Here is a 19,185-nt window from a genome sequence, read left to right on the forward strand (position 1 = left end):
TCTCAGTCTGTGAAATTTCGTTTCGTTGCCTCCTCACCTCCTGGGTGTTTCATTTTTATTTATTTATATATTTTTGTCAGTCAGTGCAGAATTTTGTGAGGACCACATCAGTGCAGAATTTTGTGAGGACCACAGTATTACTCCGCGTAACCAATTTTTTATGTTAAGCGTTCTCTTTTTGCATGTGAAAACACTGTAGTTCTAATTGAACAAGCTGATTGTGCCATCGGCAAAAATTGATACAACAATGAATAATTAGTAAGAACATTGCAATTAAAATAAAATTAGCTTGCATTTGAACTTACCTTGAGTTTACTTAGAAGTAACAGTTTACGGTTCTATTATATATAAGTTTGAGTAAAGCACGTGTTGTGAGCATATATTTATTCTCACCGATTACAAAGCAACTTTTATTTTGCGAAAGTAAGTGAGTTGAGCAGAAATTATTTTCCGGAATTAGATTAATTGGGTGGCTATTTCTGAAGGTGACGTGATGAATAGTACATTGTACTATATTTAAAAAAATATGTTTAGGTAAAAACATGTATAGCAGAGATTTTGATAACCGACGATATCTCAGAATTTGGAACTACCGATTTATCAAAACTCTCGGCATAGCCTTTATTTGGAACCTCAAAAGAACAGTTACTAGTTTGTCGGAGTTTGTCAGGGTGAAATTGTATAGCACCACAAGATCTGTTTTGGCGATCTATGTAAACAATGCCATCTCTGACACAGAAACTACTTAAAATGTGATTTGTACGAAATGTATAACTGAATGAACATTTTCGCTTTACCTGCGCTTATATTGCATTAAGTGAAAATAATAGCAGTTATGTTCATTTTATCAGAAAAACTATGTGAATGTTACACGAATAAAGCGATATGGCAGTACTAAAGAATGCATCTAAAAATTTGAAGAAAAAATGCACGACATCAAGATGAGATCGATTTTTCGCTGGACTGAGGGAACCAAAATCTTACCATATCACCGCAGCAAGCGGAAAATCACACTGGCTTTTCCTCTAGTTCGGTCACAGACAAATTTCATACATACATTTACGTTGAAAAACTGACTTAAAGGAACTACATACAAGTCTGATTACAAAAAAATTGTCGTCATGTGAAATATTAAAACACCAGTAATATAGTACAAGATGATAAAAAACAAATATTCAATATTTTCACACAGAGCACAAATACCATATATTATAATCGTCATCTTACAAGCTATGGCCAGTTCCTGATGTGTCATACATCAGGATGTTTCATCAACTTCGATGCGTTACCGCCGTCAACAGTGCTAAAGACTTACGAAGTGAATATTAAATCAATCTAGAAACAACTGCAAAGTCCGCCATACACCAGATGTCGAATTAAAAAAATTAAAATGGCTAAAATTTCCCATACGGTATGAGGATCATTTCGATAATAATTCCCCATATTTTTTCCGTTGATTTTGAGTGTCCGAGCCGGATAAAGTCAAAATGATTTTTTGTCGAATTTTATTTATCCGTTGTCATTATACGATGGTTTAAAGTCGAGCTAAATGTAGCACGTAAAATTCGTTCTCACGTGAATTGAATGAGTGGAAAATGTTTGAAGTGAATCAGTCAAATAAAAAAATGCCTCTTACGAGAAAATTGAAAACGCGCTTTCAAAAATATAAATTCATTCGGATTTTACGCGCAAAAAAAGATTTTTTGTGAGGGTTTTTTTTGCGCACACAGCTTCTTCTATGTTTCAGACTTGCGCGAATCGGTTCAAATTTTGTAAGAAGGTAGATAAATACATGTAATTCTACATCCACATCTAATCCATACTCCGCAAGCCACCTGACGGTGTGTGGCGGAGGGTACCCTGAGTACCTCTATCGGTTCTCCCTTCTATTCCACTCTCGTATTGTTCGTGGAAAGAAGGATTGTTGGTATGCTTCTGTGTGGGCTCTAATCTCTCTGATTTTATCCTCATGGTCTCTTCGCGAGATATACGTAGCAGGGAGCAATATACTGCTTGACTCCTCGGTGAAGGTATGTTCTCGAAACTTTAACAAAAGCCCGTACCGAGCTACTGAGCGTCTCTCCTGCAGAGTATTCCACTGGAGTTTATCTATCCTCTCCGCAACGCTTTCACGATTACTAAATGATCCTGTAACGAAGCGCGCTGCTCTCCGTAGGATCTTCTCTATCTCTTCTGTCAACCCTATCTGGTACGGATCCCACACTGCTGAGCGGTATTCAAGCAGTGGGCGAACAAGCGTACTGTAACCTACTTCCGTTGTTTTCGGATTGCATTTCCTTAGGATTCTTCCAATGAATCTCAGTCTGGTATCTGCTTTACCGACGATCAACTTTATATGATCATTCCATTTTAAATCACTCCTAATGCGTACTCCCAGACAATTTATGGAATTAACTGCTTCCAGTTGCTGACCTGCTGTTTTGTAGCTAAATGATAAGGGATCTATCTTTCTATGTATTCGCAGCACATTACACTTGTCCACATTGAGAATCAATTGCCATTCCCTGCACCATGCGTCAATTCGCTGCAGATCCTCCTGCATTTCAGTACAATTTTCCATTGTTACAACCTCTCGATTCACCACAGCATCATCTGCAAAAAGCCTCAGTGAACTTCCGATGTCATCCACAAGCTCATTTATGTATAATTAATGGTCATCTTGTTGTTTTCAGAAAGCTGTATCCGTTGCCGCGATATAGTGTTCTAAAGCTGCGCATAGAATGCACATGAAAGCCGGTTACCCATGCGACAGAGGGCCGCATCAAATACTAACGACGGTCGGTAGCAGTTCCTACAGTTATCGATACTGCATGTGTCGTCAAAATGGCGTTACTTTGCAGGAAGTGTTGTGAAATGAATGTTACCCATTTTGTTGTGCATATACTGTTTCGCAGTTCTTCTGCTTACTTCAGCCTATCATACTCATACGTAATTCAGATTCGTTGTTACAACATTTCGCGGCAATTTATTCACGTTTTTCTAGCAGCGGTTCTCAATTTTCAATTTTTATTATTCCGTACTTTAAATAATCAATGACAAGAATTTTAAGATAAGAGATAACAACACGATGTATGCTTTTCAATAGTTTATCATTTGTTGCGCGAATCACTCACCTGGCCAAATGGTAAGCCTTTAAGTAAGTTTATCTATGTAATAACGTCGTATCGTAAGTTTACCTACGTAGTATAAATTATTTACATACATTATTATCATATATTTCGTATAGTATTTAACATTTCGTTTGGTATAGTATTTATGTTTGCTATTATTTTGTGCACTGCATTAAATATTTATGGTTATTTTTCATATGTTTGCATGTACGGTGTCATGCTTATATGAATAAAGTGTGTGTATTGTCTATTAAACTAGGGACCTAGAAACGATGGAGAGGCTTCGTCCCACCATAGCCCTCAGTGGTTCACAACCCTACAACAGGCCACAGCAGTCCACCCACCCCACCGCCGCCCCACACCGAACCCTGTGCGGTTCGGCCCCCAGTGGACACCCCCCTGGGAACGTCTCGTACAAAACGAAATGTTTGCATGGTAGAGTAATTATGGTGTACGCATGCGTGGAGAGTGTTTGTACAGTAATCCCCGACACAGTGTAACTGAGGCGGAATAAGGGGAACGACCCTGCATTCGCCGAGGCAGATGGAAAACCGCCTTGAAAACCATCCAAGGCTTGGCGGCACACCGGACCTCGACACTAATCAGCCGGGCGGATTCGTGCCGGGGACCGGTACGCCTTCCCGCTCGGGAACCAGCACGTCAGACCGTGCGGCTAGCCGGGCGGGAAAAGTGTGTAACTATAAAACAAAACACAATTAAAATTAAAATAAATTAAAAAATATAAAACAAAATAATAAAAGTAAAAAGAATGAAAAATTATGAAGTAAACGAATAAAGCAAAAAACCTCCAACCTCATGCAGGCATTTGACTTTGACATGGTGTTGCCCTAAGGACACAGTAGGCTAGACTCGACAAGTTAACCATACCAAGCAGGTAATGATAGAGGAGACAGACTGACGGTGCCGAAGTCAAGCAACACAGTTCGAAATACAATAAAAGAACCTATACTGGATCAGTCATCGTAGCCCGCGTCAGTAAAAATCTAAACCGGTTGCCTGGCTATGGTTGTCTGACGTCAAAATTACGGTGGAGTCAAAGTTGGAAACCGGAATGAAAAAGGCTACTACCATAGCACAAAAAAGGGCGAATATGTCCTGGGCAGAGTTAGGGATGTAAAAGAAGGGAATCAGCTTTTAGACTTATCTGGCAGATTCAAAGGCATTGAAATCAAAAGATCTTGACGTACTCCCGCTTTTTTTACGAGTTAACCCTACTTCCCCAGCACTGTGTACTCTCTTAGCTGCAAGGTGTTCGCAGACCTGCAGCTTCCAAATTACATGCTAAAGCTCTCATTCGGCGCCTAAACTCCAGAAGATTCGTCAGCCATAGTAAATAACACACTGGGCGTCCCAGCAGTCCACACTGGACTCGCATTCAGGAGGACGACGGTTCAATCCCGCGTCCGGCCATCCTGATTTAGGTTTTCCGTGATTTCCCTAAATCGCTCCAGGCAAATTCCAGGATGGTTCCTTTGAAAGGGGACGGCCGACTTCCTTCCCCGTCCTTTCCTAATCCGATGAGACCGATGACATCGCTGTTTGGTCTCTTCCCGCAAAACAAGCCAAGCCGTCCCAGAAATCTTTCCCTGGTTACAAGCATTCATAAGGCATTAAACATGACACATGAACAAATACTTTTTATCTTGAATCGCATGTGACATATTCACGTTCTTTTGCATCCGCCCCGACAGCTGAGTGGTCAGCGTGACGGATTGCCGTCCTACGGGTCCTGGTTCGATTACCGGCTGGGTCGAGGATTTTCTCCTCTCGGGAACTGGGTGTTGTGTTATCTTCATCATCATTTCATCCCCATCCGATGCGCAGGTCGCCCAATGTGGCGTCGAATGTAATAAATAACACCTGCACCAAGACGGCCGGACCTGCCCCGTATGGGGCCTCCCGGCCAATGACACCAAACGCTCATTTCCATTTTTCCACGTTCTTTTGTGTACATATGTATTTACTGTTACTTTGTTCGCTACAGAGCCCAGTGACTTAACATCAGAGTAATCGGACACCATTTGCAAACAACATATACTCAATCCTGCAGAAAGCCCAATGTGTCCTCTGATATCACGAGATACCGTCATAAAAAACAGTCCAGAGAAAATTCCAGACGGCATACCATAGACAGCCACCAGATGTCGAAAGCCTCAAGATGTGGTACGCGAAGTTTAAGGAAAAAGGAAGCTTCTGTGATCTCTCTAGAACAGGCAGCCTTCGTCGCAGTGTGCAAACCATTCATACAGTAAGAGGCGCCTTCGTGAGAAGTCCTAAGAAATCAGTCTGCAGAGCCACATGTGAGTTGCAGGCTCCGAAGACATCAGTACTCCACATTCTACATGAGCAGCTTCTTTTCCGTACAAGAATATGTTATACGCAATTCAAGATTTAAAAAAAAAATGGTTCAAATGGCTCTGAACACTATGTGACTTAACTTCTGAGGTCATCAGTCCCCTAGAACTTAGAACTACTTAAACCTAACCAACCTAAGGACATCACAAACATCCATGCCTGAGGCAGGATTCAAACCTGCGACCGTAGCGGTTGTGCGGTTCCAGACTGTAGCGCCTAGAACCGCTCGCTCACCAAGGCCGGTTCAAGATAAAAAGTAATTGTCCATGAGTCATATTGTATGGTTTATGAAAGTTTTAATCAGGGAAATACTTCGGGGCTTCTGGGAAACCTTCAATACCATATGGCTGAAGAGCATACATCTAATAGTTCTGAGTGATAGTATCAAACCTCTCACTGGTGTCAATCTAATGAGATCGGCGAGGTATACGACTTCAGAAGACCTGGGATCGGGTTTTTAACCTTGACACACTGGGCAATGGACACCACCGTTATAAAGTGCTTGTATATTATTAATAGAAGTATAGCAAGATAAGTACACATTGGGTTCGGAAAGTTTTTTCAGACGGTTAAAACTCATCTTAAACAGATGTCCGATACACTGGTGGACCAAATTTAACCCAAAAGTTTCGCTCCAGTCCGGAATTATTGGAGGGTGACTGTTTTTACACCATTATACGAGGGTAAGTCAATTATTATCCGCAATTTAGTTATATTTTTGTTTATTTTGGTAGTACTGTGGTTTTACGTTGATGACGCATGCTTTGTTTATTTGTTGTTATGTATTTGCAATTTTCAAGCTGCTAGGTTAGTTTCGTTATCGCTGCCGTGCTGTTAATCATGGCTGGTCCGCTTATGCACCAAAGAAGACCAACGTTCAGTGACCCATTTTTGTGGTCGGAAGGCGTATCAGGGGCCGTAATTCATCGAGGACTTTCGGTACAGTACGGGAACAGTGTTTTGCCACAACGGAGTGTCTACGAATGGATTGAAAAATTCCGAAATAGTCGCACAAGTGTGACGCACTATTAAGGAGCCGGACGACCGTTTACCGTCACAAATGAAGAAACCACTGAGCGTTTTCGTGAAATGATTCTCTTGGACAGACGATTAACTACTGACGAAGTGGCACCTCGTCTGCAAATTAGTCACGGTTCTGCCTACGAAATCATCCATAACAGACTTGGATTTCATAAAGTTTTTGCAAGATGGGTCCCAAAACAACTCACACAGTTGCATAAACAAACGCGCTTGGATATCTGCAAAAAACATTTGGATCGCTATGGTAAAGAAGGGGACAACCTCTTAGAAAGGATCATTACTGGTGACCAAACGTGGATCCATCATTACTAGCTAGAGAGTAAACGGCAGAGTATGAAATGGAACCATCCAAATTCGCCGTGCAAGAAAACGTTCAAGACCCAACCGTCCGCAGGAAAACTGATGCATACGGTTTTTCGGGACGCACAAGGTCCAGTACTGGAACATTATGGCGAAAGGGCCACAACACTGAACAGTGTACGTTACAGTGAGATGCTTACTGCCAAGCTAAAGCCTGCAATTCGAAGCAAACGCCGAGGATTGCTGTCAAAAGGTATTGTGTTGTTGCACGACAATGCCCGTCCGCATGCTGCTGCACAGACTGCTGAAACGCTCCAGAAACTCAAATTTGAAGTTTTGTATCATCCTCCATATAGATCCGATCATTCCCCTTCTGACTGTCACTTGTTTGGCCCTCTCAAGCAGGCATTAAGGGGCCGTCGATTTGCCTCGGACGAAGCAGTGAAAGAAGCGGTTCATTCCTGGGCTCGCAGCTCAACCGAGAACATTCTTTTATGAGGGCATCAGGAAGCTTGTACAACGATGGATTACAATAAAATTTTATAACTACTTTTAGGATGATAATTGACGTGTCCTCGTATAAACAGGGAAGCCATCCGTCGCACGCGGAGATGTGGAGCGAATGACGCCTACGATTCCCGCCTTGCAGCAATACAAAATATGTAGTCGGTGACGCAGGAACCTCCCGTTCACTACAGTGCTACCGTCAACATAAATAACGACATGACTTTCAGATTGCAATATCAAATCCATCCGTTTTCATGCAGACTTATTACCTGTAAATGGAAATAATAATTGTCTCCTTTTACCACTCAATTTCACATTTATTATGAACTGTCGCCAAGATCAGTCTTACATGTTCGTACGACCATTTTGCATTTATTGATTTTATCTGGTAACTCTAGAAGAGCCATAGAAAATTGAGGATCTGTTATACGACGATCAGTTTGTCTCTAGGAACGGTACAAACACATAAGGGGCAGTTCTGACGTTGCGCTTGGGAATGGAAACGAGACTTAAGGGGCTCCGGAAAGGCTCAAAATCATGAAAAGTTCAATTTTTACTTTTTTGCGTTTTCTGAATCTGCAGACTATTACCTTTTAATAGATATACAATTTATTCAGTTCTGAAGAGTACAACTATTTTTAATTTTTTTTTTGAAATGTGTTCTACATGGGCGTGACCCACTGTGGCGCTGTTAAACTGCTGTCAAATGGTGTTATTATTAACGTCCGTGTTCATCAGGTACATTTTAGTGATGTGAGATAAAGTATGTGTTGTGGCTAACCTGTGATGGTTCAATATATATCGCTGGTGTGATTGTCGATTGTTTCATGTTTATTTACTCTGTCGTTATCTCGAAAATATTCGTAATTAATTCTGTTTCTTGAGTCTCTGTTTTGTTGAAGTATAATAATGAGTAAAAGTAAAGTTATTAGAAATCCTCTGAAGGCTTTTAAGAAAAGGAGACATGTTGGAAAGCCAAAGGTATGTGTTATCACTGTAAACAATAAAGACGTTAACCAAGTGAGTGAACCTAACCTCTCAAGTACACCTGCCCATAGCAGTCAAAGTGGGAAAGAAATTACTTCACAGAAGAAGCTTGGTTCAATGAGTGAAAACTATGAATGTTTTATGGGCGAATCGGATGTGAATGAAATATTTGATATGTCGGTTCTCAAAGGAATTTTTTCAAACTGTGTAAGATGTATTCATTGTAGTGAAGTTGGTCTGGAACTCTCCATAATAAAGCACGTAGGACTTGCTAGTGAAATACAAATGTGATAAGTGTTCATACATGACCACCTTTTGGAACAGTGTTGCAGTAACTGCAACTGAAGAAAATGGTAGCAAAATCTACGAACACAACATTAGATTTTTTTATTCCTTGCGTTCAGTTGGTAAGGGTGCTACTGCAGGTGCAATTTTCTGTGGCATCATGAATCTTCCAAATCCCCCAACCAAGTTTACGACCTATAATAAATTAATAGTGTCTAAAGTAGAAGATGTCTGTATAGAATCTATGAAGAACGCTGTGGAAGAGGCAGTAATGGAAAATAATGGTAACAGAGATTTGACTGCAGCGTTCGATGGTACCTGGCATAAACGGGGACACACATCTCTTCATGGTGTAGTATCTGCCACCAGTATGTATACAGGGAAAGTTTTAGATGTAGCAGTAATATCAAAGTATTGTAGATGTCCACAAAAATATAAAGGTACACATGAAAATAATTGCAAAGCTAACTATAGTGGCAGTAGTGGAGGAATGGAAGTGGCTGGTGTTGCCAGTATATTCCAGCGTTCTGAGGCGTATGATAAAGTGCGATATGTTAATTACCTTGGTGACTGTGATTCTAAAAGTTTCAAACATGTTCAAGGACTGAAGCCCTATGGTGATGATGTTGTAGTGCAGAAATTTGAGTGTATTGGACACGTACAGAAACGAATGGGAACAAGACTTCGGCGACTGAAAGCTTCGTACAAAAAACAAAAACTCAGTGATGGTAAAGGGTTGGATGGGAAGGGAAGGTTAACTGACAGTGTAATTCACAAAATACAGAACTATTATGGAATGGCTATTAGGCAAAATACACAAAGTGTCGACGAAATGAAGAAGGCTGTTTGGGCTCTTTTTTTTCATACTTCTTCAACCAATGAAAATCCCCAACATAGCTTGTGTCCCAAAGAAGAAGACAGTTGGTGTAAATATAACAAAGGATTGCTAACTGGTGAAGTGTACACTCATAAGCATAGTCTGCCTCATGCAATAATGGAGGTGATAAAACCTATTTTCAGAGACTTAGCAGCACCTGAACTGTTGAAAAATTGTATTCACGGAAAAACTCAAAACCCCAATGAAAGTGTAAATAGTGTTATATGGTCGAGAATCCCTAAGACTGTATTTGTTGGAATAGAAACACTTCACTTTGGTGTGTATGATGCTGTTGCGACTTTCAATGATGGCAACATTGTAAGGTGCAAGGTATTTAGAAATATGGGAATGAAGATAGGTTCTAACATGGTACGAGCGATGCTTGCTTTAGACAAGGAACGCCTTCGGGCTGCAGACAGGGCTGTAAAGAGTCTAGAAATACAAGCAAGAGTAAACAGGAGGAGGAACAAGAGGAAGCTGGAGGAGGAGTTTGCAGAGGATGAAGATAATCCATCCTATGGACCAGGAATGCACTAAAAAGTTAATCCAATCTTTGTCGCTCGATTCCCAAAACTTCTATTTTCTCATACTAATTACATGTATTCTAAGGATCTTCCAAACATATTTGTTTCAAACTTTCAGTAAATGTTACACAGTACCTTCTGCATAATTTAACACAGTCTTTTTCCAAAAAACTGTATATTTTTGAATATATAAATAAAAAATTGCAAAAAAATGTTGCGAATTTTCATTACAATTGAAAAAAATCATCTTTAATAACTGAACTAAAATTTTGTAAAATCCCTGTGTTAAGTTGTAGCCCATATTCCAATAAATAATCTGTAAAAAGTTCAACTTCCTACCTCAAATACTTTGTGAGGAAAGATGTAATTTATAAGCGTTATTTTAACATTGCAAGTATAGGGCGTTCCGGAGCCCCTTAAGAAAAATCATGACACCTTCATAGGATCGTCGGTCTTGAGAAAGCAATCGACAATGTAAAATGGTGCGAGCAAGGACCAAGTCAGAACAGTAAGAATGGAAGAACAAGAAGGAATTGCTAGGACTAAGAAAATGTATAAGACAGAGAGATAGTCTTTCATCACTACTGTTCAATCCATACGCCGAAGAAGCAATAATGAAAATAAAAGAAAGGTTCAGGAGTGGTATTAAAATACATGGTGAAATGATATCAGTGATAAGATTCTCTGATGACATTTCTACCCTCAGTGAAAGTGAATACAAAGTACATAACATATTGAACAGAATGAACAGTCTAATGGATACAGAATATAAAATGATAGTAAACCTAAGCAAGACGAAAGAAATGAGGAGCAGCGGAAATGAATTTAACGATAAACTTAACGTCATAACTAGTGACTACTAATTACATGAAATGAAGTAATTTTGTTGCCTTGAAAACAAAATAACTCACGACGGATGAGTCAAGGAGGAAATAAAAGGCGGACTAGGATAGGTAAAGTAGGCATTATTGGTCAAAAGAAGTTTATTCGTATCAAACGTAGGTCTTCATTTGAGGAAGAATTTTCTGAGAGTATACTTTTGGGGCACAGCACTTACGGCAGTAAAACATGGACTGCGGTAAAACCGGAAAAGAAGAGAACCAAAGCGTTTGAGTTGTGATTCTATAGAAGGATGTTGAAAATTAGGTGGACTGGGAAGGTAACGAATGAGGAGGTTCTCAAAAGAATAGGCGACAAATGGAACATATGGAAAACACTGACGAAAACAAGGGACACGATGATAGGACATGTGTTAAGACATCAAAGAATAACTTTAGTGGTGCTGGAGGGAGCTGTAGAAGGGAAGACAGAGATTGGAATACATGTGACTAATAACTGAGGATGCAGAGTGCAAGTGCTCCTGTGAGATGAAGAGGTTGGTGTCAAAAAAGCATTCGTGGCGGGCGGCATTGGACCAGTCAAAAGAATGATGAGACAAAAAAAGAAGGAAAGTGCAAAGGAACGATACTGTGTTGATCACATCGGATAGATCTCTCTTTTCGCCAATGCTTCCTATTTCCACTTTCATTCTGCGTACTGATACGACCGATGAACTTCGAAGGGCTATCCGGAAAGTAGTTTCCGTAAGACTATAGATAAAATACTGGAATAGATGAAGGGGACGTATTAGAAAAAGATTAAAACTACACCGTTCTACGTAATCCCTTTCAGATTTAGGCATTTATCATACCCCTAACGAACTGAAAAATTCCCCCTGCAGAAAACCTGCCCCCTGAGATTGTAGACATTCCGTGACAGCAGTTTTAAAGTTCTTCATCTTGAGATCAAAGAGTTGGGAGCTTTTTAATGAGAATGAAGAAGTGGAAATAACTTGGACCCGAATGTGGCTGTAGAGACGATATTCAACAGCGCCCCGTTTGAACCGACGCCTCAGTTCTTTGACGGGTACAAAGTTTCCGAGAACTGATGTGTCTCAACTTTCTTCAAGTCTCGCAGTAGGCTTCAGAACTGATTGCCGTTCCACGTTCCCTAAAATCCACGAACAAAATCACTTTAGCGTCCCATAAGCTTCCGGGCTCACAGAGATTGGCTTTTCTTTTGGTTTTTGGAACGATGGGTTTTGATTCCACACTATTATCTACTGTTTTATATCCAAATTAGCATTGGAAGACCACACGCCTCTTCCATCTGCATTGTCCAGAGAAGCTGTCTTGTGGTTTTCACAAAAACTGTTTTGAGGCTCAGTGAGCACAGTATTTGTGATAGCCTAACAGTTCTCTACTCACGATCTCGTGCAAAACCCTCTGATGAGTCTACAACAGTAACACGGGGCACGGTGCAACATTTCAATTTGTGTGTAAGTTATCATGTTGGTAACCTTGACTTTTACCTTTATACGATTGTCATTTGTTAATACTTTTGATCAGGGAGCTTTGTAAGTGATTAAAATTCGTCTATGATGTGTAGGGAAAAAAATTTGTTTTGATATACAGTATGTGGAGTAAATTTTTATCGTAGCATTATATTTTCTCTGTAATTTATACCCTTGGAAAATTGCTGTAATTTTAAGTATTATGGCCATAGTCATATAGTAGTGTATCATACTGCATTGCGAAAAAAAATTTTAATGTCTTCCACTTTTTTCGAAGCTTACTAAATTATACAAAGCTGGCCTATGGGGGACAGTGCAAAATCTTAATATGGGGCACAGCGTAACACTGTTACAATGATATGAACCTTGCAACTCCTGTTTTGGGAGCCACATACAATGACGTGATCAAAGGGACTCACAGGAAGACCTTTCTACGTAATAAGAAGTGTAACAATGGTTTTCATTAAAACATTCCGGATCATTATGCAGCGCTCGGATCAATTTCTTGTTGTTGCTTTTGAACAAGAAGTCCATGCGACTACAGCGCAATAACCTGATATACTTCAATTAACATAACGTTTAGAGCTGTGAAAGTTTACATTTGAGCAATGGGTTTGCCAAAACCTGTTTGCTTGGGGAAAACAAAGAGACAGCAGGGATACCTTAAGTTTGATGTCAAAGACTAATGTACAAAACTGAAATTATTTTCAAATGTTTTAAACATTAATTTTTATCGGCATTTAATTGTAGTTTGTATTCGGAATGGGTGAGTTGAATCATACAGGTTACGCCAAAATGAATGTAGCTTTTTATGTTTGTTACAATGAGGCACGCTGTAATAGTTTACATTCATACTTAACATTTTCCATAAATGCACCAATTTCAAAGCCTCACTGAGTCTGCAAGCTTTAAATGATTGTTAATGGATCCTTAAAGAAAAATACATAAAAAGAAAACTGTCTTCACAAACATATTTTTCAAAACCTAAGAGAACAAATTTTCTGTTACAGTGTGCCCTACCTTCTCCAACGCCAGTTAAAATTTCGTGAAATGTATGTTTTCATAATTTGTTCGTCTTTCAATTCCCAAACAACTGACACCATTAACGCACAACGCGTCCACTCATCCTCTTGGACATCAACAGAAAGTTATACACGAGGAAGGTGCTGGTGGTGATGGATGGAGGGAGGGGGAAGAGAGAGAGAGAGAGAGAGAGAGAGAGAGAGAGAGAGAGAGAGAGAGAGGCAAGATTCTAAAATTATCATTTTTGATGTAAATTATACAGCATTTGCTGAAGCAATAGTGATTTCTCGATGTGTGGTGTTTGCTACTCCCTCTTCGCGCGATTTCCCAGGTGGTGGATAGTGCTCTCCAATATGAAGGTACCATGGAAATAAAACACCCCGTGCGGATTACAAGTAGCATAAGCAGGAGAGCCTCACCAAGATGTGGTGACGGCAACTCTCCTAGGGTTAGCGAACCCCAAAGTCAAGACTCCTGATCTTCCAGATCTGACTTTCTGCAGGATGTTACCAACGAAAAGTGCTGGCCTGTTGGGATACTCAATGTATTCCACAGAAATAGCGCAGAATTTACTGGGACAAAAGTTGGCAAAGCTACAAGGATTTCTCTTTTTGTTCTTGGACTGTCAGAAGCCTCTACTGCCCGAAAAATGCCCAGTAAATGAACTAATTAAATTCAGGGTGCAATTGGTTGTTCTCTGTGAAGGAAGATGATAAGGAACAGGGTCCATGAAAATAGGAAAGGGAACAGCAATGCCAGAAATTGCGGTTAGTGTCATGAATTTGCAGCGGTATTCTACATTCACAAATCAATAAGTGACTCGGTAAAGGAAACCAAACATGTTAATAATATCACATCGAAATTCAGATTGAGTGGTAATGCATTACGCTTTTAAATACACGGGCTCCTACAGACGGTAACGATGACGATATGAAAGAAGAATTCTACTATCAATTGGAACGTATGTACAACTCAACAAGAAGACAAAATGTAAAAGTAGTGTTAGGTCTTAATTCCAAAGCAGGAAAGGGAGAAATTTACAAACTAACCATTGCCAATTTCAACTCTCACAAGGAAAGTTCAGATAAAGAGGTTCGGCTTATAAGCATTGCAATTACAAATGATCTCTCACTAAGCAGTACAGGATCTCACCACAAGCTGATTCATTTAGGGACAAGAATATCAGCAGATAGAGAGGTAGTGAATCAGATTTACCATGTAGCTATATAAAAGAGATTTCAAAGGAGTATTAAAGATGTTAGAACCCTTAGGAGAGCGACTGTGCCACAGACCGTATGCTTAACATATCACAAACTAAAATAAAGTTCAAAAGGAAACTAAATATAAATAGAGTAGAACTTACTAGATACAACTATAAAATCAGGCAAAAGAAAATATAACAGGAAAACTAACATGAGGAGGAGAGTAGATAGACACACCTGAAGAACAGTATTCAAGAAGCAGCTTCCAAAGTTATAGAACAAAGAAAGCGACCTACCAAAATTTGGTTTAACATAAAGTGCCAACGAAAGGTGCTGGAGAGAAGGTATGCGAGGGAATCATGGATTCAAGAAAGGAGTAATATTACACTGAAGGGAAAATGCTATAAAATTCATCAGGAGAAAATGGAATACTACAGCATTATAATAAGAGAAGCAGAGGATGATTTTAAGCGTCACAGGACAAGACATAAGCATCAAAATATAAAAATTCCGTTGGTTAATTCACTAACAGGGAACAGTTTATAAAGGATCAGCGTGGGAAAATACTGAAGATTACGAGTGACGTGCAAAAAACGCGGAAGAAATCCTTTTCACGACCACTCAACTGCAAAGATCTGCACTCTTACTTTCAATTTGAAAAACCCTATGCAACTGATGTAAAATGATGATGATGTTTGGGTTGTGGGCACTCAACTGCGCGGTTATGAGCACCCGTACAAATTCCCAACCTTTGCTCAGTCCAATCTCGCCACTTTCATGAGTGTTGATGAAATGATGAGGACAACACAAACACCCAGTCATCTCGAGGCAGGTGAAAATCCCTGACCAGGCCGGGAGTTGAACCCGGGACCCCGTGCTCGGGAAGCGAGAACGCGACCGCGAGACCACGAGCTGCGGACAAACTAATGTAAAAGTCAGCCCTCTCAGTGATTATTTTCTAAAAAAAAATCACAAGTTTCGATTTTTGGAAACTTATGACAAAGCTTACAATGAGAAAATATTTTTTATAAAATACTGTTCCGAAAGTTAGGTTTTTAATACATAATTTCTCGTAACAAAAACAATAAAACCACAAAATGTAATACACATAACAGATGCTACCCTCTGTCGCATCCGTGTTTGGCGACATCGCGGTGAACGCACATTGGAAGCTTGTGTTCGTCATCGCCATACTGGCGTATCACCCGGCGTGATGGTATGGGGTGCCATTGGTTACACGTCTCGGTCACCTCTTGTTCACATTGACGGCACTTTGAACAGTGGACAATACATTTCAGATGTGTTACGACCCGTGGCTCTATCCTTCATTCAATCCCTGCAAAAACCTACATTTCAGCAGGATAATGCACGACCGCGTGTTGCAGGTCCTGTACGGGCCTTTCTGGATACAGAAAATGTTCGACTGCTGCCCTGGCCAGCACATTCTCCAGATCTCTCACCAATTAAAAACGTCTGGTCAATGGTGGCCGAGCAACTGGCTCGTTACAATACGCCAGTCACTACTCTTGATGAACTGTGGTATCGTCCTGAAGCTGCATGGGCAGCTGTACCTATACACGTCATCGAAGCTCTGTTTGACTCAATGCCCAGGCGTATCAAGGCCGTTATTACGGCCAGAGGTGGTTGTTCTGGGTACTGATTTCTCAGGATCCATTCACCCAAATTGGGTGAAACTGTAATCACATGTCAGTTCTAGTATAATATATTTGTCCAATGAATACCCGCTTATCTTCTACATTTCTTCTTGGTGTAGCAATTTTAATGGTCAGAGTGTAGATATCCTAAATACGAGGGGCGTTCAATAATGTAACGCGCTTTATCTGAAAGCACGCTGTTTTACTCAGGATTCCAATAAACCATACTATTCGCCGCACTTTTAGCTACAAAACTTTAGTTTTCAACATAAATCCCGTTCAGTGTGGCTGTATGCCCGCATGGTACCACTCCATTGGTCGACGTCGGAGCCAAAGTCTTACTGCATCAATAAACTCCCCCTTAATCCACTTTCTGCTTCCTGTAGAGTGCATCCTTCATTACGCCAAACAGATGCTGTTGGGTGGATGAGGAAGAACAGTCCAATGAAGTTTTGTAAGCTGCTCTTGGGTGTACGGACTTGTGGGAGGTCCTGAATGGTCATGGAGAAGGTGAAGTTCGTTCGCATTCGCGACGAACACGCTGAAGTCGCTTCTTCATTTTCCTGGGGGTAGCACAATACACTTCCAAGTTGATAGTTGCGCCATTAGGGAGGATATCAAACAGGATAACCTCTTCAGAGTCTCAGATGACCGTCAGTACTACCATCAGAGGCGTCCAGTTGTTGAGCGAAGTATTTAATAGTAAACCGTCGATCACCTCGAATGAGAGTGTCCGCTCGTTCCACGATTGCAGGTTTCACAGCCGTGCGCGGCCAGCCAGCACTCGAGACACCGGGCAGGTTTGCTCGAGCTTGTTGGGATGATGGACAACTCGCCCAACGACACACTGTGCCTTTGTTCACTGCCACGCCTCCGTAAACGTTCTGCAAGCACCAGGGAATATCTGCGATGCTCTGGTTTTCCACTAAAAGAAACTCAGTGACAGCTCTATGCTTGGAACACACCTCTGTTCCACATGCCATTTTGAAGGCTACGTAAAGCGCTGCCACCTATCGGAGCTTCATGAAACTATAGGGGCTCGTGCGGACGTATTCACGTCGCCCCACAACTAATTCTGCAATTTCTCAATGGAAATTGGACGATAAAAAAATGCATTCCATTACTTACTGAACGCCCCTTTAATGATTAAGGAATTTGAAATACCCTCAAAGTTAGTCAGATTAGTTAAAGTGTGTGCATTATGTCGTATAATGTCACCTGTAAGGAAACTAAGAAATTGAAGTTGTACACTGGACAGAGACAAAAGGCCACCATTTAACGTCGTCTTAGAGAAGATCGATAGAGTGTTTACTGAAATTAATCCAGAAAGAATCCAGCTGCATGGATGAACATAACTAGACATGCCTATGCATGTGATGTAGCATGTTCCCAAACAGAATTCGTCAGAATGATGCAAAATTATCACAGAAAAGCTGACAAAACGGGATTACGTGTGAACAAAACGAAGACAGAATATCTAGCCATAAGCAAGAAAGTCCAAAGTGATGCACCTTTGACTGCGGATGGAGTGCCGTTCAAGAAAGTTGACTGCTTCAGGTACTTGTGTACTTACGGAATCTTTCAAGCAAAAACAACAGAACAGACGCAGAAATAGATGCCCATCTAGCAACAATTAACAAAACATTTTGTGCTTGTATCAGTATCTTAAGGATAGGATTACTCAGAATTTATTTCAAAATTCGCTTATAGCCATTAACTATTGCACTGGTAACACTATAATGCTGCGAAGCATTAATATTTAAAAAGAAGTAAAACTGTGAATATTTGAAAATAAAATACTAAGGAAAATTTTTTGAAATGCAGTTGATGAAAATAACATGGAATGGAGGATGAGAGAAAATGAAGAACTGCACGAGCTGTAGACACAGTATAACATCGTCGAAGTGCTACAGCACTGAAGTTTGAACCTGTGAGGTTGCCTAGCAAGAATGACGGAGAATACCTAAGATTGCATTCTGCAGAACAATAGATGGAACGAGAGGAAGGAGAAGACCCAGACTTAAGTGGTGAGCTAACGTCCAAAAGGACAATGGGTGAAACAGTGTATTCGACAGGAAGAAATGGAAGAGGCTCCCAGAGCAGACAAGGTCCCAGTTCCATTCCCCTCCCATGCGCGGGTACTTGTGTACTTGTGTACTTACGGAATCTTTCAAGCAAAAACAACAGAACAGACGCAGAAATAGATGCCCATCTAGCAACAATTAACAAAACATTTTGTGCTTGTATCAGTATCTTAAGGATAGGATTACTCAGAATTTATTTCAAAATTCGCTTATAGCCATTAACTATTGCACTGGTAACACTATAATGCTGCGAAGCATTAATATTTAAAAAGAAGTAAAACTGTGAATATTTGAAAATAAAATACTAAGGAAAATTTTTTGAAATGCAGTTGATGAAAATAACATGGAATGGAGGATGAGAGAAAATGAAGAACTGCACGAGCTGTAGACACAGTATAACATCGTCGAAGTGCTACAGCACTGAAGTTTGAACCTGTGAGGTTGCCTAGCAAGAATGACGGAGAATACCTAAGATTGCATTCTGCAGAACAATAGATGGAACGAGAGGAAGGAGAAGACCCAGACTTAAGTGGTGAGCTAACGTCCAAAAGGACAATGGGTGAAACAGTGTATTCGACAGGAAGAAATGGAAGAGGCTCCCAGAGCAGACAAGGTCCCAGTTCCATTCCCCTCCCATGCGCGGGTCTACGCTCATCTCATCTCTTTGCATTCATATGCAGCACAAATTTTGCCACCAGTGTCAAAAATTATGTGATTTTTTGCCACTAAAACCCGAGTTACCAAATGTATTTTAAATTTGGCACAATTTTCAGTAGTTACGATTATTTTGAACACTGTCCATAGCGAGATTCATTGCAGCCTTTGGCATAGTTTGCATTTAATGAGGTAAGGAAAGTATAC

Source organism: Schistocerca americana, chromosome 3, assembly GCF_021461395.2.
Source record: "Schistocerca americana isolate TAMUIC-IGC-003095 chromosome 3, iqSchAmer2.1, whole genome shotgun sequence".
Classification (NCBI taxonomy): Eukaryota; Metazoa; Arthropoda; class Insecta; order Orthoptera; family Acrididae; genus Schistocerca; species Schistocerca americana.